The sequence below is a fragment of the Pteropus vampyrus genome, unplaced genomic scaffold, assembly GCF_000151845.1.
Source record: "Pteropus vampyrus isolate Shadow unplaced genomic scaffold, Pvam_2.0 Scaffold15, whole genome shotgun sequence".
NCBI classification, from domain to species: domain Eukaryota; kingdom Metazoa; phylum Chordata; class Mammalia; order Chiroptera; family Pteropodidae; genus Pteropus; species Pteropus vampyrus.
This window is the reverse complement of record NW_011888796.1, coordinates 1,193,952-1,206,158: the sequence shown is the minus strand read 5'-3', so window position 1 is coordinate 1,206,158 and position 12,207 is coordinate 1,193,952. Positions and strand designations below refer to the sequence as shown.

General features: G+C 40.8%; 1 pseudogene; it reads right to left on the bottom strand.

Annotated features, from left to right (window-relative positions):
• Window positions 1-11,780: 11,780 nt before the first annotated feature.
• Window positions 11,781-11,899, bottom strand: LOC111735873 (annotated as a pseudogene).
• Window positions 11,900-12,207: the final 308 nt, after the last annotated feature.

Here is a 12,207-nt window from a genome sequence, read left to right as displayed (position 1 = left end):
CCTTTCCACTGGCAATACACACCTCCCTTTGTTTCCTTAAACAATCCCTTGAATCCTTAATGCCCCAGTCTTGAAAATAATAGTTTAAAAGCCTACATTTTAAACAATAATCTTATGCTTTTTGTATTGTCCAGATGATTTTAATTTAGTGTGCAATATTTAAGATATAGAGAAAGGAAATAAAGAAAAATATAGTGCCCATGTGCTCACCAACCAGACGAAAACCAAACAAAAAACCCAGAGCATTACGGTTACAACCGAAGCCCTCAAACTATCCTGGCACCATCACCCTCCCATTTCTTCCCCTTCGGAAGAACCTATATCCCAAACTTGGTGCCCATCTGAATTTTTTAGTCGATGTATGTTAGGTTTGCCATCAGCTAAAAAGCTATTACTATTTTCTTTCTGAAGCTATTTTTTTTCTCACTGTTTGGGTTTAGGGGAAAATGTAGATAGGAAAAAGCACAATATGTCCTGCATAGTGGGGTCAGAGCTGTGTTCTCAGCCTGGTTCCACCCACGTGCCGCACCTGCGCTGCACCCCAGTTTCTTTATCTGCAAAATGGCAGTAATAATACCTGTCCCTTCCCCACGTCTCAGAGTGTGCAGATGAGCGAGATAAATGTAAAGTACTTAGAGCATCAAGGAAGAGAGGCATTAGATAACCCCAAGGGGGCAGGGAGTGCACAGAAACATCAGCAGGCTCCCAAAACAGATTTCTCAAAGTTGAGAAGTGTATGCGCTCAAACCTGGTGTTCATGTCCCCAGCACCAGCACCTCCACATTCCCCGGTCAGCTCTGTCTCATCTCCACTGGGAGACCTCCCACCGATGCTTGCCGCATCCTGGAACTGTGTCACGAGACAGCGTCACCCTCTGGCCACAAGATACTCATTTCATCAACAGAATTGGCAATTTCTCACCATCACTGCACCTGGATCTTTCCTGCCTCTCTTCTTGCTTTCTGTGAACCAGAACTGTGCTGCCTGCACAATGAGTTCCTAAGGGATGGTGGGGATCAGGCCAGCTGTACTTCTAAAAAAATGGGGAGAAATCCTCAGTGGTACCACCCAGCAACAGCCATGTCTGTGAGGTCCACGTGAATGCACCGAGTAAAGAAGCAAGGGGTTCTCCAAAGTAGAAGACTCCTTGCTCCCAGGACCCTGAGAGAAACAAGTTGAGAAACAAAACAACACAAAGTCAACATCAAAAAATAAACATAAAAAGTAGATCATTCTACTAACATCCATCTACCCATATAGGCGCCAGAGGGCTTCAAGTGTAGAAACAACACAGTGAGAAACGGAACAAAATCTGTCTGGCTAGTCCATGAGGGTCCAGAAGCAAATGATGGGTGGCAGGACAGTCAGTGGACAGAGGCCATAAACTGAGGTTGGCCCGAGACACCGGCACTTGACTGAACCAAGGAGGCCTCCGAGGTAATGTGACAGTGTGATGGAAGAAAGAGGCAAGCTTGGTAGGTAAAAGAGTTTACTAACACAGATGTTATCGATGTTGCAGAAGAAGTCACTGTCATCGGAAAATATTCCCACATGTGCAAGTGCTTTTGGCGCTCAAGCAGGAAAGGTGATTCAGAAGAGTGACGTTGCAGGCAAAAGCAAGTATGAGAGGAGCTTGTGGCTCCCATCCTTGAATCCCCAGGATTCATTGAAATTCCAGGCCCCTATCCTGTGGCTAATTCAAGACAGCCCCCTAAGCGGACAGATTTCTCCTAGAGAAATCTCAAAGAGGTGTGCTGGTGACAAAACTGGAGACCTGGAACGCCAACGTGGGACGTGAGGAGTTGCTGCAGACAGGAACTGCGAGGGTTGGACCTGGAAGCAAAGCCATTATTAGGAACCTTCCTGGGGGAGAAGGAAGGATCCCGGACCGGTGGTGACTGAGAGAGCTGAGTACTAGACCTCGTTCAGCCCTTCCTATCAGTGTGACCTTGCGGGAATCATTTCATCTCTGTGGGCCTTGGTTTTTCTCATTTGTAACACAAGGGAATTGGATTGGGTTACCTCCGAGGTCTCATCACGTTTTCATCCTAAGGGCAGTATGAAAGGACAGGGGAGAGACACCACTGAGATATTCCTAAATGTAATGTCCAGAGCCACCTGAATAGAATAGGGTGTAGAATTAGAACTTATACTTGACAAGTACCAGAACCAGTTAGCAGCAGCAAGCCCTGCTTCCCACAGTCACACACAGCATCCTGACCTCACTGCCCTAATGGTCAGAGTATGAGCCAATGGACTCCGAATTGGGCAACCCAGTTCTGGGTCTAGTGCTTCTGCCGGCTGCATGACTTCAGGCAAGGCAGTTATCTTTTTGCCATGCCTGTTTCCTCATCTCTAATCATCTTTGCCTCCTCCTTGTCCCATGAGGAAGCTGTGAGAATTCACTGAGTAATGTGCATAAAGCACTTACCTTGCAAGTGGAGAAGAGTCTCACATAAATAGAAGATGATGATGATTGCTGTGACAGCTGCTTGAGTCCCTGACTCCTCCCCTTGCTCTCTGTTGGCTGCTTCTAGAAGTTAACCTGTTGTCTGCCACTACTGTCTTGTTCTCAAGGTTGGTTCATAGAATTCCCCTTGAGTATCGTGTTCATGTCTAGCCTCATGGCCAAATGACAAGACATCAGAGTACAAGGCTGAGAAAACACAATGCCACAACTTCCCTAACACCTGATTCCACTTTACTTTTACCCACCAGACTGTGAGTTTTGTTAGGGCAGGAACATCTGGGCCATCATGTTGCCTAAGTGCAGGGGACACCATTCACCAGCATTTAGTTGGCACTCAATAAACACTTGTTGAATAAATAAATGAATGAATGAATGAATGAATGGCACAAACTGCCCAGCTGATATTTGGGTAAAAAGAAGGAAACTAATATTTTTAAATGCCCACCCTGTGCTAAGAGCATTTTATATTCTTATTTTATTTATTCTTCTTGGCCAACCTATAAATCCAAATTATTCTCCCATTTTATAGTTGGACAAACTGAGGCTCAAGAGTTAAGTAGTTCACCAAGGAGTCACACTATGTGAGTTACAGATATAAAATGTGAACCCCCAGGACTGGCTGGGTAGGTTCCAAACACAGTGCCTTGAGTGGCTTATGGGAAGTAGGCAACCCTCTGAACTCAAATAAACTGGGATACATTCTTCAACAAGTGTATCAACTAGACCAGCTAAGCAAACAAGTACATATGGCCCAGACAGGCCTGGACTGCCTGCCCTCAGTCTTATAGGACTTGGTTTGATTTGTTATGGACCAACAGGGTGACAGCGTGGGAAAGGTGTTGCCTGTGAACAGTAGGAAGACCTTATCAAAGCAGGCTTGTAAGCAGCATGTGCTGGTTGAGAAAGAGCCCAAGTTTCAGGGAGTTCTCAAACCTTTCAGGGTAGTCAATGAAGCTTGGACTATTCCTTCTTCCTTCCTTTCTACCTGTTTTTATCCCCACCCTCCCATTACATACATGTACCCCAAATCCTTAATACAATGTCTCCCACAAATACACAAATATACAACATCTATTTTTCTTTACCAGTGAAATTCCTTCGTTCCTTGAAGACTGGTGAGAGAACTGCCAACCAGTGGGCAATATGAATTATGTCAAAAGCAAGAGCATTTCTTTGCCTCAGCATGGCTGAAACTCAAGAGTACAGGAAGTAGCCTTCATTTTCCACTCCCTGCTAGGACATTTTCCTAGTGTGTACACTACTGGCATGGCTCCCTAGCCCCTTTATTGACCTGGGCTCAGCCCCTCCATTCCTCAGCTTTGTTGACCTTCATTAATCCTCTGATATAGGAACAATAATCTCTGGGCTGATATCAGAAGGAACTTGTGCTTTCAAACACCTACAATGGGCTTGTTTGAGTGAGCAGTCTTTAGCAAAGTCCGTGCAGAGAAGTACATATTTACTCAGGCCTGTGGCACTTGTAAAGAAATTACTGGCAGTTGAGAGGCCCTTCCAGCTGAATGTCTCTCCCAAGGTGTGGTGACTCCCCTCTCCTGGGGCCCGATAACTGCCAGGTGCCCTATCAGTAGGCCAACTGCCCAAGGCTTCCCTAATTACTACCTGGTAGGGTAATGGAACTGGGTGAGCTCATAGAACTCCTCTTGTTCTTTCCAGAGATCCACCTGACTCAGCCCTTCCAATTTCCAAAAGAAGGGGTATCTTTTTTTAGGAAAATTTGACCAGAGTTTTGCACACTAAGATAAGACCTACAGGATAACTTCACTAATCAAGAAACCCAGACCAAGACTTGCTCTTAAACTTGAGAGAGGAGGTCCCAGCTCTGCTAATTCCTACTGTATTCATTTGCTAAAGCTGCCATAACAAAATCCCACAGAATTGAGCATATGCATATTTACGTCTGTACTCAGGGCTGTGGCACTTGTAAATTGTTAGCAGTCAGCAATAATCTGGGCAGGTTAAACAACAGAAATTTATTTTCTCACAGCTTTGGAGGCTAGAAGTCCAAGATCAGGGTGTTGGCAGGTTTGGTTTCTTCTGAGACCTCTCTTCTTGATGTGCAGATGGCCACCTTCTCACTGTGTCCTCACGAGGTGTTTTCTCTGTGCATGTCCCACATACCCCCTCCTCATGTCTCTCTGTGTGTCCAATTTCTTTTTTCCAATAAGGCCACCAGTCAGATTGGATTAGGGTCCACCCCCATGGCCTCATTTTAACTTAATTATGCCTTTCAAGGCCTTATCTCCAAATATAGTCACATTCTGAGGTACTGGGGCTTAGGACTTCAACATACAAATTTTGGACACAATTCAGCCCATAATATCTTACTTGGCCAAATCACGTTCCCATTCTATGCCTTCATTTTTTCACTTGGAACTCATTTCCAGGCTAGTGGGCTTTCTGAGGAAGATGGTATGGTCATGTGCCTAAGGAAGACCTATGTAATGAATGTCAAGGACAGAGTAAGAAGCAGTAAGAAGCCCCGCTGTCTGTGAGTTGTCTTTGAAAAGCCAGCTACATTTGCAGAAAATCCCAGAAACCACCCAGCTAGAGATCATCTCTCTTTGTAATTTTCTCTCCTTACTTCCAAAGGCATTTTTTTTTTTTTTTTTTGGTCAATTTTGATTTAGAGACTTCAGGTAAACTCAGGCCTCTGTTAGTTAAATAAAGGAGACAAATTTCTGTCTCTGTAAAATATCTGATGCTAAGATTTTTTAAAAATTGTTTTTAGGCTTCAGGGATAAAGAATTGAGTTAACCATACTATTCTATTTATGGTGTCACCAGGCCCACTGCATTCCCCTCACCCCAACAGGCCCTACACTAATGTGTTTCTAGATGCACTTTGTAAAATATATGGTATTATTTTGTGAGGAGTTATGTTTAATTTATAAATAGTATGCTCTAAATAGCATTTGGTTATCTGCTTTTTTCCAGCTCTAAGGTAATTGTCATATTATTGCATGTGCATGTAGTTCCTTGCTTCCAAGAGCTATGAATAGAGTATGTGCCCACCACAGTTAACTTATCCATTCACTTGGTGATGGACGACTAGGCTGCCATACACAAGGCTGGAATGAATATGCTGATGGCCTTTGCGAGAACTGCTCTGTGCCATAGGTAGACACATTCTCACAAAACTGAGCCCTTCCAGACTGCTCTCTGGGATGACCGAACCAAATAGGTCTATTTAATAAGTTGCTTGGTATAGTGCTATTAACTTTATCCACAATTAATAAAAGAACTCTACGCTAGGACATCAGGGTTTAATCTAGCTCTGCCACAGGCTGGCCATGGGATCTTATGTCACATCACATGTCTGGGTCTCAGGGTCCTCTTCTGTCAAATGAGTATTCCAGACAAAGTCGGCTCCAAGGCCAAGTCTAACCCCCCAGAGAGAATACATCTGAGGGTCAGAGAAATATAATGGAAAAGAAAAAGCTCTGGGTCCAAGTTATAGCTTTGGAAATATTAAGAAATCACTGAAGAAGATAATTTCCTCACCTTTAACTTGAGAATACACGTGTAACAGGAGTTCTTTGACAATTAAGTGAAACTCTACTATACATAAAGTACTTGGCATTTTGAGATGTTCAAGCAAATTTGTCCTCTGCTCTCTCTTTGTAACTCACACCTCTTTCCCTGTTTTTTTTTAATTAAAGAATTCATTTTTACTGTTTATTGTCTTTTTTTGAACTATAAATATACACAATAAAATGCACTAATATTTTTTTTAATAACAGCATTATTGAGATATAATTAGCATACCATAAAATTCACCCTTTTAAGTACACAGTTCAGTTTTTTCTACTATATTCACAGAATTGTGCACCCATAACCACTATTTAATTTAAGGACATTTCATCTCCCCCGCCCCCACCCCCCACAAAAAAAACCCCGTATGCATTAGTAGTCACTCCTCGTGGCATCCTCTCTTGAGCCCCTGACAACCATTCATCTACTTTCTTTCTACTATTCTGAACATCTCACATAAATGGAATCACTCAAGATGTGGCCTTTTCTGACTGGCCTCTTTCACTTAGCATGTTTCCAGGCTTCATCCGTGTTATAGCATGTATCACTACTTCATTTCTTTTTATTGTCAAATAATATTCCACAATATGAACATATAACAACTTATTTATCCATTCATCAATCGATAGACATTGGGGTTATTATCACTTTGGGAGCATTATGAATAATACTGCTATGAACATTCACATACAGATTTTTGTGTGAACAGATCTTTTCAATTCTCCTGGGTATATACCTAGGAGTGGATGGCTGGTCGTATGGTTTAACTTCTGAGGAACTGCCAAACTGTTTTCTAGAAATGACACTTTATAATCCCATCAACCATGTATGAAGGCTCTAGTTCTCTCATCCTCTTCATCACTTGTTATCATCTGTTTTTTTCGCTTTAGCCTTCCCCATGGTAATGAAGTGGTATCTCCTTGTGGTTTTGAACTGCACGAAACTTAACAGCTTGATGAACTTTTGCAAATGTATATACCTATGAAGTCACCACTCAGAATGAAATACAGAACATTTCCCCCCATTTTGCCTCCCATTCACTATGCCTCGACCCAAAGCAATCCCTGTTCTGCATCATCATAGACTAGTTTGCATGTTCTTGAGTTTTATATAAATGAAATCACAGAGTATATATTCTTTTGTATCTGGCTTCTTTCACTCAAAAAAATGTTGTTATTTCAGTTGTTTCAGCGGTTTGTTCTTTTTATTTCTGTGTAGTATTCCATTGTATGAATATGCTGCAATCTATCTGCTCTACTACTAGTGAACATTTGTGTCAGTTCCAAATTGGGGTTAACAAAAAACAGACCTGTGCATTTTTTCTGGGTGACATACAAACTCATTTCTCTTAGGTATATTCCTAGGATTGTGCTTGCTGGGTCATGGGGTAGTTTTAACTTTAGTAGATATCGCCAAACAGATTTCCAAAGTGGTTATAGAAATTTACACTCCCACCAGTAGTACATGAGAGTTCCAAGTTGCTCTACATCCTTACCAGCACTTGAATATATCAGTATCTTTAAGTTTTAGTTACTCTGATGGATGTGTAATGGAATCTCATGGTGGTTTTAATTTGCATTTCCCTGGTGATTAATTATGTTGAGTTTTTTGCTTATTGTCTTTAGTCTGAAATTTAGCTAAAGGGATCTGATAACTAATACCTACCTCTTCTTGCTGATTGCTGGAAGAGCTAGAATTGGATTGCCCCAGGGAGCCCCATAAAGGATAAGATCTTTATATCTAGATCCTCAATCATGTACCACCAATTGAAGTAAACATGGATATAAAATCAGAGGGTATGAGTTTATTAATTTTCATATTATCAGTATTTTATTTCTAATTCCTAAAACTCTACTTGTAACATATCCCTATCCTAAGAGAGACAGAAATAGGAATATTCTTAAAGTAACTTAAAGTCAACCTTCAAGGCCAAGATCAAAATTTGTTTAAACGAAAGAACTTTCCACTTAAAAGTTAAAGTCAGATGAAGTTATTATAATCTAGTATGTTATGAATGTTTAGGTTAATGTTTCTCTTTGTTGTTTTTTTTTGATAGAAATTTTTGTTCTTTATGATAGCTTAACGGCAGGAGCACTTGAAAGAGAGATGGTTATTTTTCAAAGAACATTTACTCTGTCCTCAAATAAGGGAGAGGCAATGTAAGAGGTCAGAGATTCAGAAGATTCCTTAGGATATTCCTCTCATGTAGAAGCTCCATGAGAAGGATATGGAATCGTGGGGGATTGGGAGGATGCTAAGAGAACTGCTGAGGCAGTTGGTGAAAGGAGCAGTCCGGCTCCAGATCACTTCTGCTGCATCCACCATCTAGACTGAAGTAAGATGCCCAGGTCCTTTGGGTAGAGGAATTTCAGAAACTGAACGAGGGGCAAGATATGGAGTTCCCAACCCCTCCATGATAAGCTGCATCTAAACAGGGTCTTTCTACCCAGAAGTAAACTACCATCTGCTCTGCCTGACAAATAGCACTGATGTGTTTATTTCTTGTTAAGCCATAAGGCAAAGAAGTAAGCCCCACGTTAAAGCAAACAGAGCAGAAATCCTCCATAAACTTTATCAAATACTACAACAATTTTGAATGTGGAAAATTTCTTCTTAATAGGGAAATGGAAAATTACAGATATAGAATCACAGATATAGAATCTTAGAGCTAAAGAAGACATTGCAGGTCATCAGATGGACTTCATGCCTACTTCTGGAATTCACATGACAACATCTTTGCTGCCCTCTGTTTACATAGTCCTGAGACTGGGCCCTTTCTCAGCACCTTAAGGAAGCTTTCCATTCATTGGATGATTGTTAGACATTGTTAAACAGTCATTCTTATATCAAACCAAAATACTCCTGGAAAATTCCATCCTCAGTCATAGCTTGAATAAGTCTATTTGCTCCTCTCCATAAGAGTCTTTAGATATTTTAAGGCTGTAAGCCCGATCCCCTTTGAAAGATTTTTTCCTAGGCTAAGCATTCACTCTTCCTCCAGACAATGCATTATGAAACATAGCCATGGACAGGCATCAGATTCAGTGGAATAGAGTCTTCCTAATGCTTCTTTCCCTTGACTTGAAAACCAGGTCTATGTCAGAGATTGATTGGGGCAGAAAACCCACTCAGGTATTTGCCCAAAGGTACAGGCAGTGCTTCTGAGGGATGTAAGGCCTACACTATGGTATAGGAGGGTTTTATTTTTTTAAAAACTTTTTTAGCAAGTTGGGGTATTTTTAGGAAATAAATGTGACACTGTTGACCCCAATCTGGAAGAAGCCCAAGCAATTTTCCCAGGAGAGGGGTGGATTCGAGCAAGTCTAGTCACATACTCAAGTTCACTTTAGCTATTTTCCAGGCACCTATGAGGATAGCACAAGAGCTCCTTTAGCAAACTACTAGAAATAGAGCTTCTGTAGTCTTTTGTTTTATCTACCTGGGCAAAGTGGCCTAAACAGACTAGTGCAGGGGAGGAAGAAGTTGTGGATACCTCAGAGCAAGAGTTGAGAGCAAACAATTTGTGTTTAAGCCTTACCTGATATGCAGGTAAACTAACTGCTTCATCATCCTATACCTCCAACCCAGTGGGAAGTAGCATGCATGTGAGCATATGTACAAGTGTGTATAGACACACTCACAAGCACACACATGTCCTCAAGGCCTTTTCTATCAGCACCCCTACTTGTTTCAACTAGCCATCAAGGACAAGAAATAAAAACTAGGTCTTTACAAAAAGAACCCTGGCCTCTCCTTGGAGGCTGAATGATTTTATGGTAGAGGCAATGTTGAGCAGCTAGCAAAACAAGACAAAGGTCTTATTTGGTTTATCAAGCCCAGGCTACACCCATTGTTCAGTGGGCCAAGCAGGGTTAATCAGTACCTGGACCTTTGAATGGAAGCTTTACCCAATAAATCCATGTAGATATTCTTGCTACATAACGATAAAAGTACTATTCCGGTAGGAAAGCAAAATCACTGAGATTTTAGGCAATAATCTTTCCTTGCCTATTAAATAGTGAGTAATGCCTGCCCCAGAGATAGCAGGGAAGGGAAATCTATAACATATCACAAAATCAATTGCCAAAACAATGTGAAATGGGGTTTTCTGAAAAGAAGGCATTGTGAGTAAAGGTCCTAAAAGAACCTTTTGTCTCCAATTTCTTTTTATGTTCCCATGCAAACACACAAAAGAGCAAATTGCATGAGTTTGAAACCAAAATGTCCTATTTTAACATTAAGATTCAAGAATACAAAAGAATTCTAATTACAACACCAAGAGGAATGGTTATGAAATACCAATAATGGTTGATAAATGCTCAATCCATTCACTGAAACACAAAAACAAACCTTTGACCAGAAGCACCTACAGTTAACAAGCCACCATCAGGGTGATAGAAGCTTCCAAATACACCTCTGACGATGGAGGTGTCACCCCTTTGATAAATGCAGCTCTCAAGATGCCTAGCTTTAGAGGAAGCTAGAAATAAACAACAGTTGCTTTGGCAGGAGCTTTCCTAGATCTTCTTGGATTATCATGCAGCCCATTCTATAGGCCTACCATCTTCCCTCTTGGTTGTCCAAACAAGTCAGTGGGAGAGGCTTTCTCAAGAATGTATGATGCTCTGTTTAATATGAAAAATGACCCTCCCAAGGCCTGCGAAGAAATGAAAAAGCAGATTTCCTTGCAACATTCACAACACAAACTCCAAGGGAAGGGGCAATTTAACAGGGTGCAAAAAAATCTAAAATTTGTGGATCCTTCAGAGAGCTGCCTCCTACTTTAATTGTAACCATCTAAAGGGTTAAATCAACTCTGGATTGTGGTTGCATCTGAGTATTCGCTCTTATTCTCGTCTTTTAAGGATCTGAGGGAACTGTTTACTTGCTGTTTAGAGAAGGAGGATGGGAGGAAAGTACTCTTTTTTTCTGATACATAGAATTACTACACTCGACAGGAGTGATTGCAGTTTTAAAGGATTAGCATACAATGAAATACATTGCAGCTAAGTAGGCTTTTGATTCTGAATCTCAGCTTCCAGACTTATTACTGCATGATCTTAATATCCCTGAATCTCTATTCCTCACCTATAAAGTAGGGCTAGAACTGACCTCAGAATTTTGCAAGGATTAAATTAGTAAAATAAAGTAAAATTTCATCCCAGTACCTTGCACATAGCATGCAGGAAACAGTAGCTATTATTAAAATTGACTTTTCATTGCTGATTCATTCATAGGCTCTAGAAACTTTGTGCAGAAGAATCAATCAATTATTGTGTAGGTAGGCAATGTTAGATTTCAGAGTATAGAGAAATAATTTAGTAATAAAGTGCTAAAATCCATGTGACTTTTGCTCCTGAGATTGAAGAGACACATTCCTAAAGATCCAAATGCAAAATTTCTGCTACGACATAATGGAAGGGCCTGGGTTTTTAAGCCAGGCAAATGTGAGTTCCAGTTCCAGCAACACTACTGTTTAGCTAAATGATTGGAGAAAAGTTACTCAGAAAACAGCATGTAAAGCTTATAAAACATTTAATGTTTTGATAATTGAATAATGCCATGTTTTCTTTTTATAGTCAATGTTCTTTTAATAGCAAAGCCTTGCATTTTTTTAATGAAAAGCACTCTTTCAGATGTTTTATTTTATTTTTATTTATTTATTTTTATTTTTAGGTGAGGCAACCCTTGGCTGATCTCACAGATTGCAAGGATCTTGTCAGCTTACAATCCCTTATTTTTCTATTCTTTATTTTTTACACCTACAGTACCTAGACTTCCTAAGTGATCTCCCATCCAAGTACTAACCAGGCCCGGCCCTGCTTAGCTTCCAAGATCAGACAGGATTGGGCTTGTTCAGGGTAGCTTGGCCATAGACCTCATTTTATTTTTTAAATTAGAGAACTATATTACGTGAAGTCTGGAAAGCAGAAAAGAGAGGTGAAATATCATAATTCCACCCTCCTAACACAGCCGCCATCACAATGGTATATTTTCTTGCAATGAAAACACCGTCAAGACCACAATATGATCTTTCTTAACTGCTTTCCCTTCTCCATTCTCTCAATTGTTTTACTGGCTCATTATCAGACACACACACACACACACACACACACACACACACACACACACACACTAGTAAAAGGCAAAACAGGTAGACTTTAAGAACTCTATCAAATGGACCTA